Source organism: Schistocerca gregaria, chromosome 3 (genome assembly GCF_023897955.1).
Source record: "Schistocerca gregaria isolate iqSchGreg1 chromosome 3, iqSchGreg1.2, whole genome shotgun sequence".
Taxonomy (NCBI): Eukaryota; Metazoa; Arthropoda; class Insecta; order Orthoptera; family Acrididae; genus Schistocerca; species Schistocerca gregaria.
The window spans coordinates 383,530,878-383,550,733 of NC_064922.1; the positions used below are offsets into that span (position 1 = coordinate 383,530,878).

At 41.3% G+C, this 19,856-nt stretch overlaps 1 protein-coding gene across 1 annotated transcript in view; it reads right to left on the reverse strand.

Annotated features, from left to right (window-relative positions):
- The window catches only part of LOC126355380 (uncharacterized), a 233,594-nt gene that overhangs the window by 135,655 nt on the left and 78,083 nt on the right, over positions 1-19,856 (reverse strand). The gene's annotated exons all lie outside the window — the stretch shown is intronic.

The following is a 19,856-nucleotide window of genomic DNA, read 5'->3' on the forward strand; positions in this document are numbered from 1 at the left end:
ATATATGTTGTCTTGACTATGGTAATAATTTAATATATTTTTGATAATGCGGGGTCACAATCATATTTCTTTAAAGTCAGTACCGCCATTAGACTGTTGTTCATTTACAGTGTAACATTTAGACTTACACAATCATGATTTCGGCTTCAAAGTGCCATTATTAAGTGTTTTCTGAAAGCAAGTTAGACAATAACAGTGAAACACATAACAAATGATATAACCGTATAAGAATCCATATTTAATATGCTTAGTTACAAGTGTTATAAATTGCCTATGATGGTATACTGTCGTATTAAAATACACTATTAGACACATTGTCTAAGAGTCGATATTTCTGGGAGAGCCCAATGAGTTTTTCATTACTGAATACACCATCTTGACTGAATGACAGTTGGCTAAGTGGTCAAATTGTCTTGGTCAAAGAAATTCCTGTTACGAGCAGGTGTTCGGTAGGATAGGTAAGGTTAGGAGCAATTTATTTTCTTTGGTAGTTGTTACACCTTTGCAGTACCTGTTTATTTTAGTGTACAATGAAGTTGCCTATTCATAAACACAAACAGTAACAAACCTCTCGATAATATTCACTGCATCCATAAATATAGCAGTCCAGTTAGTCACTGAAGTTGTTTAAAGTACTTAAACCGCTTGGGTATGAGACAGGCGCCTACATCCACATGATGGGAAGAAGGTTCCCCAGGACACACTGTCTTCTTCTGCTGGCAGTACGCGATCAACAGACATACAGTACACTCAGACAACACAGAAAAGGACGTACATATATACACAATACTAAGAGACGAAGAACATTGGACACAACTAAGTGCATTAACAAACAGCACTTCAAAAACAATACATGTAGATCACCTGCGGATACGACGTAACAGACATGCTTATATGCAAAGTAGCAACAGTCTACAGAGGTTGGAAGGCGACACCGACAGTGACAGCGACAACAGTTAACACTAAACAGGAACAGGAGGAGAGAGACGAGATGAAACAGTGAATGAGACAACTAGAGTTATGAATCAGACATAACATGAGTAAATGCGCTGAAAAATGTATGTACCAGTCAAATAATAGATGAGGATGGCGAATGCTAGAGTAAATGTAGTGTAAGGTGTTGCCGATATAGCCAAGAAAGGACCCAATGTTATATACTGATGAGTGCATAATGTTAATGCAAAGAATTAGCAATAATATTTCTCTACTACTAACTAAAATTTTTTGCTGTGACTGGCAGTCAACATCTCGAAGAAACAATCCCGAGACATTCACTGCCATCCACAGTCGGCGTTGGTACTAACAAATCTCTCCTGTATCCTATCATCTTTTTACATTCTTCTTAAAACAACAAAATTTTATCTATAATTCAAAGGTGGAAGGAGTATACAGAGGGTCTATACAAGGGCAATATACTGGAGGATAATGCTATGGAAATGGAAAAGGATGTAGATGAAGATGGTTCAAATGGTTCAAATGGCTCTGAGCACTATGGGACTCAACTGCTGTGGTCATTAGTCCCCTAGAACTTAGAACTACTTAAACCTAACTAACCTAAGGACATCACACACATCCATGCCCGAGGCAGGATTCGAACCTGCGACCGTAGCAGTCGCACGGTTCCGGACTGCGCGCCTAGAGATGAAGATGAAATGGGAGATAAGATACTGCGTGAAGAGTTTGACAGAGCACTGAAAGACGTGAGTCGAAACAAGGCCCTGGGAATAGACAACATTCCATTGGAACTACTGACGGCCTTGGGTGAGCCAGTCCTGACAAAACTCTACCATCTGGTGAGCAAGATGTATGAGAAAGGCGAAATACCCTCAGACTTCAAGAAGAATATAACAATTCCAATCCCAAAGAAAGCAGGTGTTGACAGATGTGAAAATTACCGAACTATCAGTTTAATAAGTCACAGCTGCAAAATACTAACGCGAATTCTTTACAGACGAATGGAAAAACTAGTAGAAGCCGACCTCGGGGAGGATCAATTTGGACTCCGTAGGAATATTGGAACACAAGAGGCAATACTGACCCTACGACTTATCTTAGAAGCTAGATTAAGGAAAGGCAAACCTACGTTTCTAGCATTTGTAGACTTAGAGAAAGCTTTTGACAATGTTGATTGGAATAATCTCTTTCAAATTCAGAAGGTAGCAGGGGTAAAATACAGGGAGCGAAAGGCTATTTACAATTTGTACAGAAACCAGATGGCAGTTATAAGAGTCGAGGGACATGAAAGGGAAGCAGTGGTTGGGAAGGGAGTGAGACAGGGTTGCAGTCTCTCCCCGATGTTATTCAATCTTTATATTGAGCAAGCAGTGAAGGAAATAAAATAAAAATTCGGAGTAGGTATTAAAATCCATGGAGAAGAAATAAAAATGTTGAGGTTCGCCGATGACATCGTAATTCTGTCAGAGACAGCAAAGGATTTGGAAGAGCAGTTGAATGGAATGGATAGTGTCTTGAAAGGAGGATATAAGATGAATATCAACAAAAGCAAAACGAGGATAATGGAATGTAGTTGAATTAAGTCGGGTGATGCTGAGGGAATTAGGTTAGGAAATGAGACAATTAAAGTAGTAAAGGAGTTTTGCTATTTGGGGAGCAAAATAACTGATGATGGTCGAAGTAGAGAGGATATAAAATGTAGACTGGCAATGGCAAGGAAAGCATTTTTGAAGAAGAGAAATTTGTTAACATCGAGTATAGATTTAAGTGTCAGGAAGACGTTTCTGAAAGTATTTGTATGGAGTGTAGCCATGTATGGAAGGGAAACACGGACGATAACTAGTTTGGACAAGAAGAGAATAGAAGCTTTTGAAAGGTGGTGCTACAGAAGAATGCTGAAGATTAGATGGGTAGATCACATAACTAATGTGGAAGTATTGAATAGGATTGGGGAGAAGAGAAGTTTGTGTCACAACTTGACCAGAAGTAGGGATCGGTTGGTAGGACATGTTCTGAGGCATCAAGGGATCACCAATTTAGTATTAGAGGGCATCGTGGAGGGTAAAAATCGTAGAGGGAGACCAAGAGATGAATACGCTAAGCAGATTCAGAAGGATGTAGGTTGCAGTACGTACTGGGAGATGAAGAAGCTTGCACAAGATTGAGTAGCATGGAGAGCTGCATTAAACCAGTCTCAGGACTGAAGACCACAACACAATTCAATCTCAAATTATTATTTAAAAAAATATTCTTTGTCAAATCATGTAGATACAAAAACCCACAAGAAACATAACAAACGAAGACTTTAAGATGCAGGATCTGTTTTAAAAATCAGGTAACAGATCTTTGAATTGGCAATAAATAAATATGGCAGGGTAACAGTGTGTGATTAATTGGTTTATTTGCTGAGGATGCGCATAATTAGACACAAACCTTTCTTGTTTCTTCGGAAAAATGACATAAAGACTACATTTTTCGGTCAATACGAGGTAAAAAGACTTCTTCCGATCTGCAACTGACGTGCCTGACGGCCTCCGTACTGCGGCTCGGATAGAAGTGGCGCGTGGTTGTATAAGACCATACGGCAGAGCGTTGTACCTCAATACACGTTTTAGACTTTGACCTGCAGCCAGCCCTGCAATAGTAGTTTAATATAACTTGTTATTCCTTTTTCAGGTGATACAATTCACCATTAATGTGCTGCAGTCTTTTTCTGAAATCACAAAAAATACTTCGGATAAATGAGGTTTTTCCAAGGTACAAAATGATCATGTACTGAGAAAATCTTGTAAGTACTGCGTGTAACAGTCGATATATCACATTCTTAATCTGCTGCACACCAATAATCAGTAAGTGAAATAAAATTAAGGAGAAGTATTATCAAAAACGATTCACAAGTTAAATGTAATGTGAAATAGAAGCTATTTGCAAGTAACAACAATTTCCTCCTCCAAGACAGGTCAAACTGTTAAGACAGTAAAAAAGTTCGGTTCATTCCCAAGTATCGTATGTTCCATGCTAAAAGACCTTCAAGGAACACGAATAGTGGCTTAACTGTTCACATGTTATTTACAGAGCTCTGAAAATTTGTAGGACGTTACTCACCATAACATTCTACACCTTAAAAATTAACAACATATTCCAAATAACTTTAATATACACTACTGGCCATTAAAAATGCTAAACCAAGAAGAAATGCAGATGATAAGCGGGTATTCATTGGACAAATATAGTATAATAGAACTGACACGTGATTACATTTTCACGCAGTTTGCATGCAAAGATCCTGAGAAAACAGTACCCAGAACAACCACCTCTGACCGTAATAACGGCCTTGATACGCCTGGGCATTGAGTCGAAAAGAGTTTGGATGGCGTGTACAGGAACAGCTGCCCATGCAGCTTCAACACGATACCACAGTTTATCAAGAGCAGTGACTGGCGTATTGTGACTAGCCAGTTGCTCGGCCACCATTGACCAGACGTTTTCATTTGGTGAAAGATCTGGAGAATGTGCTGGTCAGGGAAGCAGTCGAACATTTTCTGTATCCAGAAAGGCCCGTACAGGACCTGCGACATGCGGTAGTGCATTATCATGCTGAAATGTAGGGTTTCTCAGGGATCGAATGAAGGGTAAAGCCACGGGTCGTAACACATCTGAAATGTAATGTCCACTGTTCAAAGTGCCGTCAAAGCGAATAAGAGGTGACCGAGACGTGTAACCAATGGCACCATCACGCCAGGTGATACGCCAGTATGGCGATGACGAATACACGCTTCCAATGTACGTTCACCGCAATGTCACCAAACACGGATGCGACCATCATGATGCTGTAAACAGAACCTGGATTCATCCGAAAAAAGATTGTTTGCCATTCGTGCACCCAGGTTCGTCGTTGGTAACACCATGGCAGGCGGTCCTGTCTGTGATGCAGTGTCAAGGGTAACCGCAGCCATGGTCTCCGAGCTGATAGTCCATGCTGCTGCAAACACATCGATCTGTCCGTGCAGATGGTTGTTGTCTTGCAAACGACCCCATCTCTTGACTCAGGGGTCGAGACGTGGCTGCACGATCCGTTGCAGCCATGCGGATAAGCTGCCTGTCATCTCGACTGCTAGTGATACGAGGCCGTTGGGAACCAGCACGGCGTGCCGTATTACCCTCCTAAACCTACCGATTCCATATTCTGGATCTTGACCAACGCGAGCAGCAATGTCGCAATACGATAAACCGCAATCGCGATAGTCTACAATCCGACCTTTATCAAAGTCGGAAACGTGATGGTACGCATTTCTCCTCCTTACACGAAGCATCACAACAACGTTTAACCAGGTAACGCCGGTCAGCTGCTGTTTGTCTATGAGAAATCGATTGAAAACTTTTATCATGTCAGCACTCTGTAGGTGTCGCTACCGGCGCCAGCCTTGTGTGAATGCTCTGAAAAGCTGATCATTTGCATATCACAGCATCTTCTTCCTGTCGGTTAAATTTCGCGTTTGTATCACGTCATCTTCGTGGTGTAGCAATTTTACTGGCCAGTAGTGTACTATACACCACTTAATTGTGTAGAAAGCGAAATACTTACAAATGCTGCGAACAGACAACATGTATAACAACAAGGAAAACTGGACAAAATGGCGGAAACTGCTTTTGACCGTCTCCAGTGCGCATCCCAAAATCAGTCACTAGACTATAGTACCGACCAAAAATCATCGCGTATTCCTGGATACACTACTCTCTAGGTATAACACATTCTCCCCCAGCATACCTACGAAACTGAAAGGCCAATAAATGAAAGCGTCAAAGAGCACGTCGTATAAGAGACCAAACGCAAATTCACAGGTAACGGAACACGAAGACGAACGTGACCAGGTTATGGTTTTTAAGGAAACTGGAGCAGTATCCAAATAAATTAATATTTATAAGTGTAAAGTCCGTAAAGCAGCTGAAATATCAAAGAATGAGTACAATTTTAATAGAGATGATGGCTACCGGGAATCACGAAAGTAAACACCCAACCACGGTGAGCTAGGAACATTAATAACTGCAACAATAATTTGTATTCCCCTTCTCTTTTCAGTATTTATTCAATGACGAAGGCCCGCTAACAGCAGCCTGAAGATAATGAGCTTCTCTTCGTGGGGGACGACAGTCATACAGAATTTTTTGAAAGAAATTTCCGCTATTTTACTGTTAATTGCACATTTATATCACGCAATCATCATTTCGGCTTTGTTAAAATATGTCTGACTTGTCTGTGACATAACATCGTCGGACGACAAGTCAGACATATTTTAACATTTCAACACGCACTAGACAATGGCTGCAAACGTTTTTTTACTCAGTAATATCACTTCTCCGAAAAGCGTGTGAAATGGCCTTGTAAAGTGAACGCGACACTTTCTTTCGACAGTGTTCAGCCATCACCGACAACAGCGGAATCCTAACGAAAATCCTAGCAGAGGGATCGAAACGTCAAACAGTGCAGAGGTTTTTACATATTTTCATATCGCTATCGTATGACTTTTGTCACATCAGTGAATAGCGAGGATGCAACGAAAATGAACGTGAAGTCAGTATTGTAAGGAGAAGTAGATGAACATGAGACGGGAGATATGAGACTGCGAGAAGAATTTGGCAAAGCTCGGAAACACGTAAGTAGAAACAAGACCCTTGGTGTAGACAAAATTCTCTCAGAGTTATTGAGATCCTGAAAAGAGCTAGCCATAACATGACTATTCTACTTTATTTGCGAGGTACTTGAAACAGGCCAACTAACGTCAGACATCAAGAAGTGTGTAATAATTCCTGTTCCAAGGTAGGGGCTGACAGGTCTGAATATTACAGTCAGCTTAGTAAATCATGATAGGAATAATTTATAGAAGAAGGGAAAACAGGTATAAGCTTACCTCTGGGAAAATCAGTTTGGTTCCGGAGAAACATGCAAGACAAAACTGAACTTACTACTTCTCTTAGAAGATAGTTTAAGGAAAGGCAAACCTACGTTTATAGTATTTGTAGTCTTAGAGCGGTTTTAACACTCGGGTTAAATTATCGTTGAAGAAAAAACTATATAACGGAAAACCTGGTTGTTTCAGCGATAACTGACATCCCTATTAACGGCGCTACCCGGCTGATAAACCGACGAAGTCAATATTGCCTGGTACGTCGGTATTCCCCCGGTCTCCGCTACACTTAGACACACTGTCAAATCTCGACTGCCCCGCTAAAACACACAATCTTATTCCCATAGTAAATTTCAGGTGGTATTTGAAATAGCGGGGACACGTAGCAATCAACGTATCCGTAGCTTGGTAGCGCTACGAGACACGCTCATCAATGAATTGCGTTAGCTGTATGTGGTATTAGCATGATGTCTAAAAAATGGCTCTGAGCACTATGGGACTTAATATCTGAGGTCATCAGTCCCCTAGAACCTAGAACTACTTAAACCTAACTAATCTAAGGACATCACGCACATTCATGCCCGAGGCAGGATTCGAACCTGAGACCGTAGCGGTCGCGCGGTTCGAGACTGTAACGCCTAGAACCGCTCGGCCACTCCGTCCGGCAGCTTGATGTCTCCAGAAGATATCTGATGTATTTCTCAACATTACGCAGGATTTTGTGTCCTAGTGCCAAAATAAGGCGGTCTGGGACTGACATACTTTCAAGTAAAATAATCTTGCAGTCTCCTAATAATTATATTTCCTGCGAGAAGCGCCTGTGAGTTGCTGCCGTCCCTTGACAGATGGACGCGCCATTTGAGCAGCTGCGATCTCCCAAACCATGGCGGTGAACTCCAGGATCGGTCGCAGAAGCGACTTGCACGATATGACGCCGAACTGTTTCGATTACGTTGAAGTACGGTTCAGCGGATCACCCAGAGCTCACTGGCACAGTGGTTCAAATGGCTCTGAGCACTATGGGACTTAACATCTGAGGTCATCAGTCCCCTAGACTTAGAGCTACTTAAACCTAACTAACCTAAGGACATCATACATATCCATGCCCGAGGCAGGATTCGAACCTGCGACCGTTGCAGCAGCGCGGTTCGGGACTGAAGCGGCTAGAACCGCTCGGCCACAGCGGCTCACAACTGGCACAGTGCTCGTGTGCATAAATGCAAAGAGCTTCCCCCAGTTTCCGACCGAGATAAATATCAATAGGCAATCGCCATCTCAGAATAATTTCCGTCTAGTATTAGACTGTGAAAAGTCACATGCTGCGTCCCTAATTGAAAGGAACCACTGATTTTTATGGATACTGTGGAAAGGAGGTAGGAATTGCAACACAAATAGTAAAAAAGATTTACTAAATATACAACAGAAATCTATTCTGTGTGTAATTGAACAGGCACATTTAACCAACGACAGCTTCCTCTGACGTTTGCACAATCACAAAAACAACGTGTACGAGGGGTGTTCAGTACGTAATGCACCACCTTTTTTTTGTGAGCAGTTGGTTTCTTACATGCTTCCAATACACCATATTATTCCGTACTCTTTTGTCTACAGAACCCCACTCCGTTTCGGAAATCGTTTTGGAATCCAATATTCTCCGACCCAAAGTGGTTGGTTGGTTGATTTGAGGCAGGGGACTAAACAACGAGGTCATCTGTCCGATCCGCAGTGTCAACTGTGTACCGAGAATACCAAATTTTAGGCATTACCTCTCACCACTGACAACGCAGTGGCCGACGGCGTTCACTTAACGCCCGAGAGCAACGGCGTTTGCGTAGAGTTGTCAATGCTAACAAACAAGCAACACTGCGTGAAATAACCGCAGTGTGGAATATACGACGAAACTTGGTACTCAAGGGTATGGCAGCAGATGACTGATGTGAGTGCTCTTGCTAACAGCACGATATCGCCTGCAGCGCCTTTCCTGGGATCTTGACCGTACCAGTTGGACCATAGATTATTGGAAAACCGTGGTCTGGTGAGATGAGTCCAGATTTCAGTTGGTAAGAGCTAATGGAAAGGTTTAAGCGTGGCTCAGACCACACGAAGCCATGGACCTACGTTGTCAACAAGGCACTGTGCAAGCTCCATAATGGCGTGGGCTGTGTAAATGGTAGGAACTGGGTCCTATGGTCGAATTGAAACCATCGCTGACTGGAATGGTTATGTTCGGCTACTTGTAGACTATTTGAAGCCATCCGTGGACTTCATGTTCCCAAAAAACGAAGAATTTTTTATGAACGACATGAACGACAATGCGCCATGTCAGCGAGCCACAATTGTTCGTGATTAGTTTGAAGAACAGTCTGGACATTCGAGTGACTGATTTGGACATCATATCATCCGATACGAATCCCGTCTTTTATGGGGCACGAGTGAGAGGTGTGTTCGTGTACAAAATCTTTCACCTATTGCAATATTTTTGCAATTATGGACTGCTATAGAGGCAGCTTGGCTCAATATTTCTGCAAGTGACATACAACGACTAGTTGAGTCATGCTACGTCGAGTTACTTCACTATGCCGGGCATAAAATGGTCCGACACGATATTAGGAGGTACCAGATGACTTTTGTCACCGCAATATACAGCCTTGCATTTATCCTCTAGTCATTACTGCTTATTTATTTTCCAATTTCTGTGAATTTCCCTTTTGCCTTCTACTTTTGCTCCAGTTTTAAACTATTTGTTGACTCAACATCTCGTGCGCTATCCATATATTTCTACTGTGCCTTGTCTTTTTGACTGTTTGGTCGCCTGTTGCCATGTATTTCATCTCTCAAGATCAACTATTCATCTTCTGCCGTATTACTTACTCCTGATTCTCTTCAATGCGGCCATGTGCCTTCTCAAATGGCCTCTGACTCTTTCATCTTATCCAGGTTCCTTCTTCATAATTTCCTACATTTATGCTGTTTCCTCAGTATCATTGTACAATTCATAAGGAATTAATTCGCCAGAGTCCATATCTGCGTCTGGAAATATTTCGTAGTTTAAAATCTGGTTTAGAAATCTTTCTTACAGTTACACGCAGCGCAATAAAAAAAAGGTATCACTTTCTCGAAAACCCATAATAGTCCCCCACTGTGACATGTAAGTTTAAAATTTGGCTTAAAGGTCCTTAAAACATTTTCTGTATTGTTGCACAAGTGTGGCGCCCTGTGACGTCACCCTCCGTCTCGCCGATCCTTCAAACAGCTAGGGATCGACACATGGGAAATAAAGGCCATAGCTGAGAAGTTCATGTCAGGTGTAAGGTTGACTAGTGACGACACGTTGGCGCAAATTTCACCTTAATTCTGCCCAACGTCACTGTGGACATGCCGCATGATGTAAAGGTTGTCATACCCCTTCTTACCGACATTACACCCCTTATTTTGGTACCTCAGCGACATAGGTCAAAACCGCCAAACCCAGTGATGAAATCACGCAGTTTTCTTATTCATGGCCGAGGAAAACAGTTCAGTCACCTTGCCACTCATAATAGAAACTAAAAGGGCTCTCGAGGTGACAAAGGGCGTCAATGGAACCACCCCTTTCCTTGAGAACGACAATTCGCAGTTGCATTCTTCACAACATTCGACACTAATGACACTCAGTCGGACGACTCTGCCCTACTCTAAGGACATCGTGGGAATCAACCCCACTGAACGACATGTGACCCCTTTGGAGTGTATTGGGATTGTAGGTTTTGCTCTGGCGTAAAGGATGGAACAACTAGGGACCGTTCAAAAGCATTCTACTAAATTTGAACGCGATCTGAAGCAGCAATGGGTGTTTATGCTTTTTAAGCCACTTTTTTTGCACTGTCCTGTGGCGTGCTAAAGGAGGGGTGCAGCACTGACTTTTGTATGAACAAAACGCTACAGATCCCCTCTAAGACCCCCAGCTGGCAACACCCTCAGTGACACCAACACCTTTGTTGAGCACTTTCAAATTGTACCTGTCACAGGCTTTGACACCCACTCAGCTGAGTGGTGCCTCTCAGCTGCTCCAGTGCCTGAATGCAGGCAACCCTCCTAAAGGTGGCCTTTTCATGTGTGTGTTGACACCTTGCTGTTTGAAGTGTCATCCAAGCTCGAGGGTTATGGCGGAGGGCGAAACCATTTTGCACCATTACAGAGTATAGTTGTTGCACTCACCTTTGAGCCAAATTTCACTTATGCATCACAAGGGAAGACAATTATGGTGTTTCAAAAATGTGCCCTTTTGTTTACACAGTATATTATTCAAAACCTTCCAGTGTCTTCAGGGTTATTTCCACGTATGCATCCTTCTTCATGATTCTTACAGCAAGTATTAGTAATGATTAAACTATGTTCAGTGCAAAATTCTGCCAGGCAGGTCCCCTTTTATTCCTTTCGTCTGGGACCACATTCTCCTACAGCTTTACCTTCTTCTCCATTTCCGATTTTTGAATTCTGTTTCCCAAACACAATTAACTTTTCATTTTACTCGAATCGTTGAATAAAGAACGTATAAGAATGGTTATTGGTGGTTTGATAACTATAAATTGATGAGACTGTAAATGTTCACTTTCCTTAATAATTTTATCTCATCCTACATGTGTTCAATGTCTTCGTCGCCTGCAGAGCTAGTAGACATCTAAACCTTTACTCCTGTGATGGGTATTGATTTTGTATCTGTCTGGGGTACTATAGTGTGTTGACTATACTTTTCGCTTAGTGCGGCAAAATTTGGGAGATGCCAAATGTTTGGCTGAAACCCAAAAAATATCCATGTATTGGACTTATCATCTGACGTTGGCAGTGATATGATGTCCTGGTCACTTTAATGTACAACAATTTCCTTAGGTGTGTCGTAATTACCATTCAAGTGTGGCCCAGCATGCTGGCATGGATGAGCGTTTTCAGAAGATCAAACTAATACCAAGTAACAACCAAAATGAAGGACTTGTTTCTGCATGGAAATTTTTATTTTCTCACTGGCAAATTTTCGGTAGTTTAGAACATCATTGAGTGAGATCAGATGTCATCTGACGATAGCCTAAAGCCATAAAAATTCGTTGCTGAGACCTAACAATTGTTGCAGATCGACCCAAAAATATTTGTTTTAGTTATTATTACATTCTATCAAACAGCGATGGGATTATTTTTTATCGTTGCTAACTGTTAATTAATATCTCAGAACGATTTCAGTTTTTATAATATTAATTGCTTTCAAGTTCAATATGCACTTATGTGATTGTTCTTATTTTTCTTAATGTTGTGAAGAATTGGTTAGCGTGTCGACCCTGCGAATCACTGTTCATAGGTTCAAACCCATTTAAAATTGCTGGCGGTTTTATCACTTCAGAATCATCGTTCTCTTGCATCATTTTCTAATGGAAGAAGAAAGGGATATTAGTAAAGGCTTGCTGAGTATGTATGAGGATATAGATAGAGACAAGCCGTACAGTGATAACACACTGTATTAAGAAGGAACAGGGTTTAACTCCCCAGTCAGGCAACCTGATTTAAGTTTCCCACTGTATGACATCAGGTAAATTCCGGGATGATCCTACATAAACACGGTTTCGTTCCCTTATCCTTTTCCATCCGAGCCATTGTTTCCATTTTTTAAACATCAGTGTTCAGCCAACCGTAATCCGTGTAAAGGTTTTAATTAATATTAATTTTACTAAAAATTAATCTCCGTCTCTGACGGCCCAACGGTACCGATCGACCACTGTGTCACACTCAGCCGAGAGCGTCACTGGATGCACGTATAGAGGGCATGTGGTCAGCACACCGCTCTCCCGGCCCTTGAGAATTTCTTAGTGTACCTCGCTTGCCAACACGACTCATATCTGGATTTATAGTGCCAGCCAAGCCCGACATCGCTTAGCTTGAGTGATCTGATAGAAACCGGTGATACCACTAAGGTTGGTACTTTATTTTAAAATTTTATCCTTTGGCTATTGCAGAATCGTGAAACTTTGAGTACGTCTGATGGTGTCTGTGTGTTTGTATGTGTGATCAGCCTTACGCAGATCCACGAGTTTTTACATTCATCAGAGTGGTTGGTACTTTCTAGTTGTTGTCATCAGTGGTCAATGAGCTAAAATTTCAAGGTTTTTAGACAGAATTTTGCTTGACATTTTGTTGAGAATTATTTTATTCTATGGAAATCAACGATTTCAATGAATTTATTTGAAAAATTTGACTTTTTGGTGCTTATTCGTCGTGTAAAATTGTTTATGGGCATAAATAACCTAGGTGGTCAACGCCGCAACCTACGAATGGTAGTTATCACTAAAACAACGGATTTTCGATTATATAGTTTCTTTTTTCACACCAGATTAAAATAACCAATTTATGAAATTACCTATTTTCTGTTTTTTACTCCAATTATTTCTCGTAACAAACGTAGAAATCGAACAAAGATGAAAAACTCGGACAGTCTCAGTTTGAAGCAACGTAGAATCAAAATATTAAACAGGCAAAGAAATGAACTTATTCCCTCCACAGTTCACTACTTTTCTCCAAAAGCGGTAAGTAGTTGAATACTAAAATAAAATAAAAAAAATAGTCACCAGCATTCGCCTAATGATTGTTCATTGTTTGAAACTGTTCAAAAATCATGATGTAATCGGGGATCGTACTACTATTTGAGCATTGCGAATAGTTAGTGCTAAAGAGTGAAACCTGAGGTTGTAGAACTCAGTTTTTCGTTTTCAAGGGCCGCAAGCAGATAAAGACCTGTTATGTAGACACAGGCAGAAGATCAACTATCTTATATTTTTATTGTATACTATGAATGGATTCTCCTCCCCCCCCCCCACCCCATGAACAATGGACCTTGCCGTTGGTGGGGAGGCTTGGGTGCCTCAGCGATACTGATAGCCGTACCGTAGGTAGAACCACAACTGAGGGGTATCTATTGAGCAGCCAGACAAACGTGTGGTTCCTGAAGAGGGGCAGCAGCCTTTTCAATAGTTGCAAGGGCAACAGTCTGGATGAATGGCTGATCTGGCCTTGTAAGAATAACCAAAACGGCCTTGCTGTGCTGGTACTGCGAACGGCTGAAAGCAAGGGGAAACTACGGCCGTAATTTTTCCCGAGGGCATGCAGCTTTACTGTATGATTAAATGATGATGGCGTAATCTTGGGTACAACATTCCGGAGGTAAAATAGGCCCCATTCGGATCTCCGGGCGGGGACTACTCAAGAGGACGTCGTTATCAGGAGAGAGAGAACTGGCGTTCTACGGATCGGAGCGTGGAATGTCAGTTCCCTTAATCAAGCAGATAGGTTAGAAAATTAAAAAAGGGAAATGAATAGGTTAAAGTTAGATATAGTGGGAATTAGTGAAGTTCGGTGGCAGGAGGAAAAAGACTTTTGGTCAGGCTAATACAGGATCATAAATACAAAATAAAATGGGGGTAATGCAGGAGTGGGTTTAATTAAAGAATAAAAAAATAGGAGTTCGGGTAAGCTACTACAAACAACACAGTGAATGCATTATTGTGGCCAAGATAGATACGAAGCCCACACCTACTACACTAGTACAAGTTTATATTCCAACTAGCTCTGCAGATGACGAAGAAATTGCTGAAATGCATGATGAGATAAAAGAAATTATTCAGGTAGTGAAGGGAGACTAAAATTTTATAGTCATGGGTGACTGGAATTCGAGTGTAGGAAAAGGGAGAAAAGGAAACGTAGTAGGTGAATATGGATTGGGGCTAAGAAATGAAAGAGGAAGCCGTCTGGTAGAATTTTGCACAGAGCACAGCTTAATCATAGATAACACTTGGTTTAAGAAGGTTGTATATATGGAAGAACCCTGGAGATACTAAAAGGTATGAGATAGATTATATAATGGTAGGACAGAGATTTAGGAACCAGGTTTTAAATTGTAAGACATTTCCAGGGGCTGATGTGGACTCTGACCACAATCTATTGGTTATGAAATGTAGGTTAAAACTGAAGAAACTGCAAAAAAGTGGGAATTTAATGAGATGGGACCTGGATAAACTGACTAAACCAGATGTTGTACAGAGTTTCAGGGAGAGCATAAGGGAACAATTCACAGGAATTGGGGAAAGAAATACAGTAGAAGAAGAATGGGTAGCTTTGAGGGATGAAGTAGTGAAGGCAGCAGAGGATCAAGTAGGTAAAAAGACGAGGGCTAGTAGAAATCCTTGGGTAACAGAAGAAATATTAAATTTAATTGATGAAAGGAGAAAATATAAAAATGCAGTAAAGCAAGCAGGCAAGAAGGAATACAAACGTCTCAAAAATGAGATCGACAGGAAGTGTAAAATGACTAAGCAGGGATGGCTAGAGGACAAATGTAAGGATGTAGAGGCTTATCTCATTAGAGGTAAGATAGATACCGCCTACAGGAAAATTAAAGAGACCTTTGGAGGTAAGAGAACCACTTGTATGAACATCAAGAGCTCAGATGGAAACCCAGTTCTAAGCAAAGAAGGGAAAGCAGAAAGGTGGAAGGAGTATATAGAGGGTCTATACAAGGGCGATGTACTTGAGGACCATATTATGGAAATGGAAGAGGATGTAGATGAAGATGAAATGGGAGATACGATACTGCGTGAAGAGTTTGAGAGAGCACTGAAAGACCTGAGTCGAAACAAGGCCCCCGGAGTAGACAACATTCCATTGGAACTACTGACGGCCTTGGGAGAGCCTGTCTTGAAAAATTCTACCATCTGGTGAGCAAGATGTATGAGACAGGCGAAATACCCTCACACTTCAAGAAGAATGTAATAATTCCAATTCCAAAGAAAGCAGGTGTTGACAGATGTGAAAATTACCGAACAATCAGTTTAATAAACCTCAGCTACAAAATACTAACACGAATTCTTTACAGACGAATGGAAAAACTAGTAGATGCCGACCTCGGAGAAGATCAGTTTGGATTCCGTAGAAACACTGGAACACGTGAGGCAATAATGACCTTACGACTTATCTTAGAAGGAAGATTAAGGAAAGGCAAACCTACGTTTCTAGCATTTGTAGACTTAGAGAAAGCTTTTGACAATGTTGACTGGATAACTCTCTTTCAAATTCTGAAGGTGGCAGGTGTAAAATACAGGGAGGGAAAGGATATTTACAATTTGTACAGAAACCAGATGGCAGTTATAAGAGTCGAGGGACATGACAGGGAAGCAGTGGTTGCGAAGGGAGTAAGACAGGGTTGCAGCCTATCCCCGATGTTACTCAATCTGTATATTGAGCAAGCAGTAAAGGAAACCAAAGAAAAATTCGGAGTAGGTATTAAAATCCATGGACAAGAAATAAAAAGTTTGAGGTTCGCCGATGACTTTGTAATTCTGTCAGAGACAGCAAAGGACTTGGAAGAGCAGTTGAATGGAATGGACAGTGTCTTGATAGGAGGATATAAGATGAACATCAACAAAAGCAAAACGAGGATAATGGAATGTTGTCTAATTAAGTAGGTTGATGCTGAAGGAATTAGATTAGGAAATGAGATACTTAAAGTAGTAAAGGAGTTTTGCTATTTGGGGAGCAAAATAACTGATGGTGGTCGAAGTAGAGAGGATATAAAATGTAGACTGGCAATGGCAAGGAAAGCGTTTCTGAAGAAGAGAAATTTTTTAACATCGAGTATACATTTAAGTGTCAATGGAGTGTAGCAATGTATGGAAGTGAAACATGGACGATAAATAGTTTGGACAAGAAGAGAATAGAAGCTTTCGAAATGTGGTGCTACAGAAGAATGCTGAAGATTAGATGGGTAGATCACGCAACTAATGAGGAAGTATTGAATAGGATTGAGGAGAAGAGAAGTTTGTTGCACAACTTGACTAGAAGAAGAGATCGGTTGGTAGGACATGTTCTGAGGCATCACCAATTTAGTATTGGAGGGCAGCGTGGAGGATAAAAATCGTAGAGGGAGACCAAGAGATGAATACACTAAGCAGATTCAGAAGGATGTAGGTTGCAGTAGGTACTGGGAGATGAAGAAGCTTGCACAGGATAGAGTAGCATGGAGAGCTGCATCAAACCAGTCTCAGGACTGAAGACCACAACAACAACAACAACAACATGAATGGATTGTTGTTACATTTTTAATTTATTACTGTTACCATAATTTCCTGCCTGTTGCATTATTTCGTAGATATGACATACAAAAATCTTCAGCCTTTTAAAACAAATATAGTATTGTACTTCACTGCTACGCCACTTCGCACAAATATTTCTAGGGCTGGTGCCATTCTACAATACAAGGGACGTCTTGCTACGACAGCGAGAAACTAAGGTGTAGAACAGGAGGGGCAATTCTTGCACACTGCAAATACACGCTTATCTATAGCCACGACACACAGCAACAGGAACCTCATTGACTCAATAATGCTGTACTCGTTCTTATTCCGTGTTTTTGTTTGTGTTTCTTTAAAATTGCATTGATCGCTTTTCCGATTTTCTATAATAACAGTATACTTCAAACCAATGCAAATTTTATGAATAAAAGTACTCCTTTTTTAAAAAATGTTTATTTAAAAACTCAAAATTTCTTCATTGTTGCTAAGGCTAATTCCTATTTAGTATTTTTTAAATCGGTTATTAGTTAAAAATAGGAAACACATGTTATAACCGAAACCAAACAAATATTAAAAAGTATCAAATATTCAGAACTAAAATACCGGTATCGGTTATAACCGGTCATTTTTCGCCATTCCTATCTCAAACCCAAACAGCAGCAGAAACAGCAGCGTCACTACTAATGACGACGCTTTCGATACTACGTCAAGCTCCAAAATTCCTTCTGTCGTGCGTTAGATTCCGTAAGTAAAAACACAACATTACTGTGTCATATGGCAAATCCAACGCCCGTTATCGAGAGGCCCAATCCAGCCAGGTGTAATTTCGTCTCAGGGTTCGTTTAAAATATTTTCAGGAGGGCATATAAACCCTAAACGGGGGTTTTCGAAAGCCTATCCTTCAGAATGCCACTCAGCAAACCAGCGACTGCCGCTCACTGACTGTTCGTTGACAGAGACTGGGTTCTGAATGAGGCGAGGAAGCTATTCGGTGTCTATCGTGCTGTCTGCGTAATGACAGACTTTCTAGCAGCTAAACTAGGACAGGGAGTGGGAGGAAGGTTGTTTATAAATTCAGAGCACAGCAGAGCCCGCATACGAGACTGCAACGCTAGTATGATGATAAATAAGTACTGTATGAAACTGCTCCGTCTGGTGGGACCGACTTGATTAGCTCGGTGCAGAATGTGTACGCTGCGCTACGGGCAGTATGACGCTAGGGGCACGGTGCGAGCCTGCCCTGGAGTCGGCTGGCAGGTGGCTTTGTAGCGACCGCTTTCCCCAGGGCTCACAAATCACGCTGCCAGCCGCCGTGCGTGGCCTTGCCCCTCGGGACGCCCCCGTAAATAAGTAAGCGGGCCTAATCTCGTCGTCGTTGTGGCCCTGCTAAAGTTTAAAAAGCGTCCACAGGTCAGACACCTGCTACACTCACAGGCTGTTTCCTCAGCTCAACAGGACACGACCAACTGGGAGGAGCAGAAAAGCGTGTTGGAAGTAACACGTCTGTCATCTGTGTTATTCAACACGTTCTTTGACCAGTCAATAAAGAAAAATAGCCAGAAATTGGATAGGGGAATTAAAGTTCAGATATAAGAACAAAATAAAATTAAGATTTGCTGATGACGTTACAGTCTATGAGAGTAAACGACTGTGCCGGAACCGGGCCACGGTACTTCGCAATATTGGCAGTTTGCCTATCTGACAGCTTTCACGAGCAACAAAAATATGATTATCAATATTTTTCTTAATTACTGTCCGAATTTCAAAATTCAAAATGTTGCCATAATCTAGCCGTTAAGACATATAATCTTACTTTAGACGTTTAACACAATAAGACAAGTATTTCAGTTAGAAACTGCTTGATTGTGTAACTGACGGCGCGCAATTCCCGGAGTTTATTCGTCCAGTATTTGAAAATGAGAGCACTTAGCAACTTCCAACAAACTTTTCACGTGACTTCAAACTTTTTCGAAACTTTTGCTCGCTGTCACCCCCCAGAAAATGAAGAAAGGAAAAAGTTTATTAGTGACTACATTTCCGCTGATCACACAGTAAAACGGCATCACCAGACATGACGTTTCAATTTATTCCGTCTTTCCTACTAACTTTATCCGCAACGCTATTTGGAAACAGTACCTATATACACGAGGGGATGGGAAAAACCAACCAATTAAAATCTATATTGGTATTCTAGTAATAGATAATCGATATTTTTCGGTACCTGTTTGGTCTAAGCTTTAACAGGTGTCTTATTTGAAGATTTCTGGCAGATTAAAACTGTGTGCCGGACCGAGACTCGAACTCGACACCTTTGCCTTTCGCGGACAGGTTCGCAGGAGAGCTTCTGTAAAGTTTGGAAGGTAGAAAACAGGGTATTGGCAGAAGTAAAGCAGTGAGGAGTGTGCGTGAGTTGTGCGTGGGTAGCTCAGTTGGTAGAGCAGTTGTCCGCGAAAGTCAAAGGTCGCGAGTTCGAATCTCGGTCCGGCACACAGTTTTAATCTGCCAGGAAGTTTCATATCAGCGCACACTCCGTTGCAGAGTGAAAATCTCATTTAGGTGTCTTATTCTTTTACTGACGACCATATACAAAACCGTTATATGAGTTAGCCATAGTACCAGAGCTATTTTGTTGTTTTAAAATAAACCTTTTTTTTCAAAAAAAGTTACTCGTAATCCTGAAATTTCCATTGTTTTGAAGTATTGTATTATTATAGAAAATGAAATGACTCTAATAACAATCCCGACAGAAACGAGCAACAAAGACATGAAATAAACATTGCTACAGCATTGCTGGGACAATAATGAGCCAGTTTCCATTTGGTGTGACCTATTAGATACGAAACGTGTACATGCAGCGTCCAACACTTAGTGTGTCTAGTCTGTATGGTAGTTTCTGACTGTCGACGTCGGA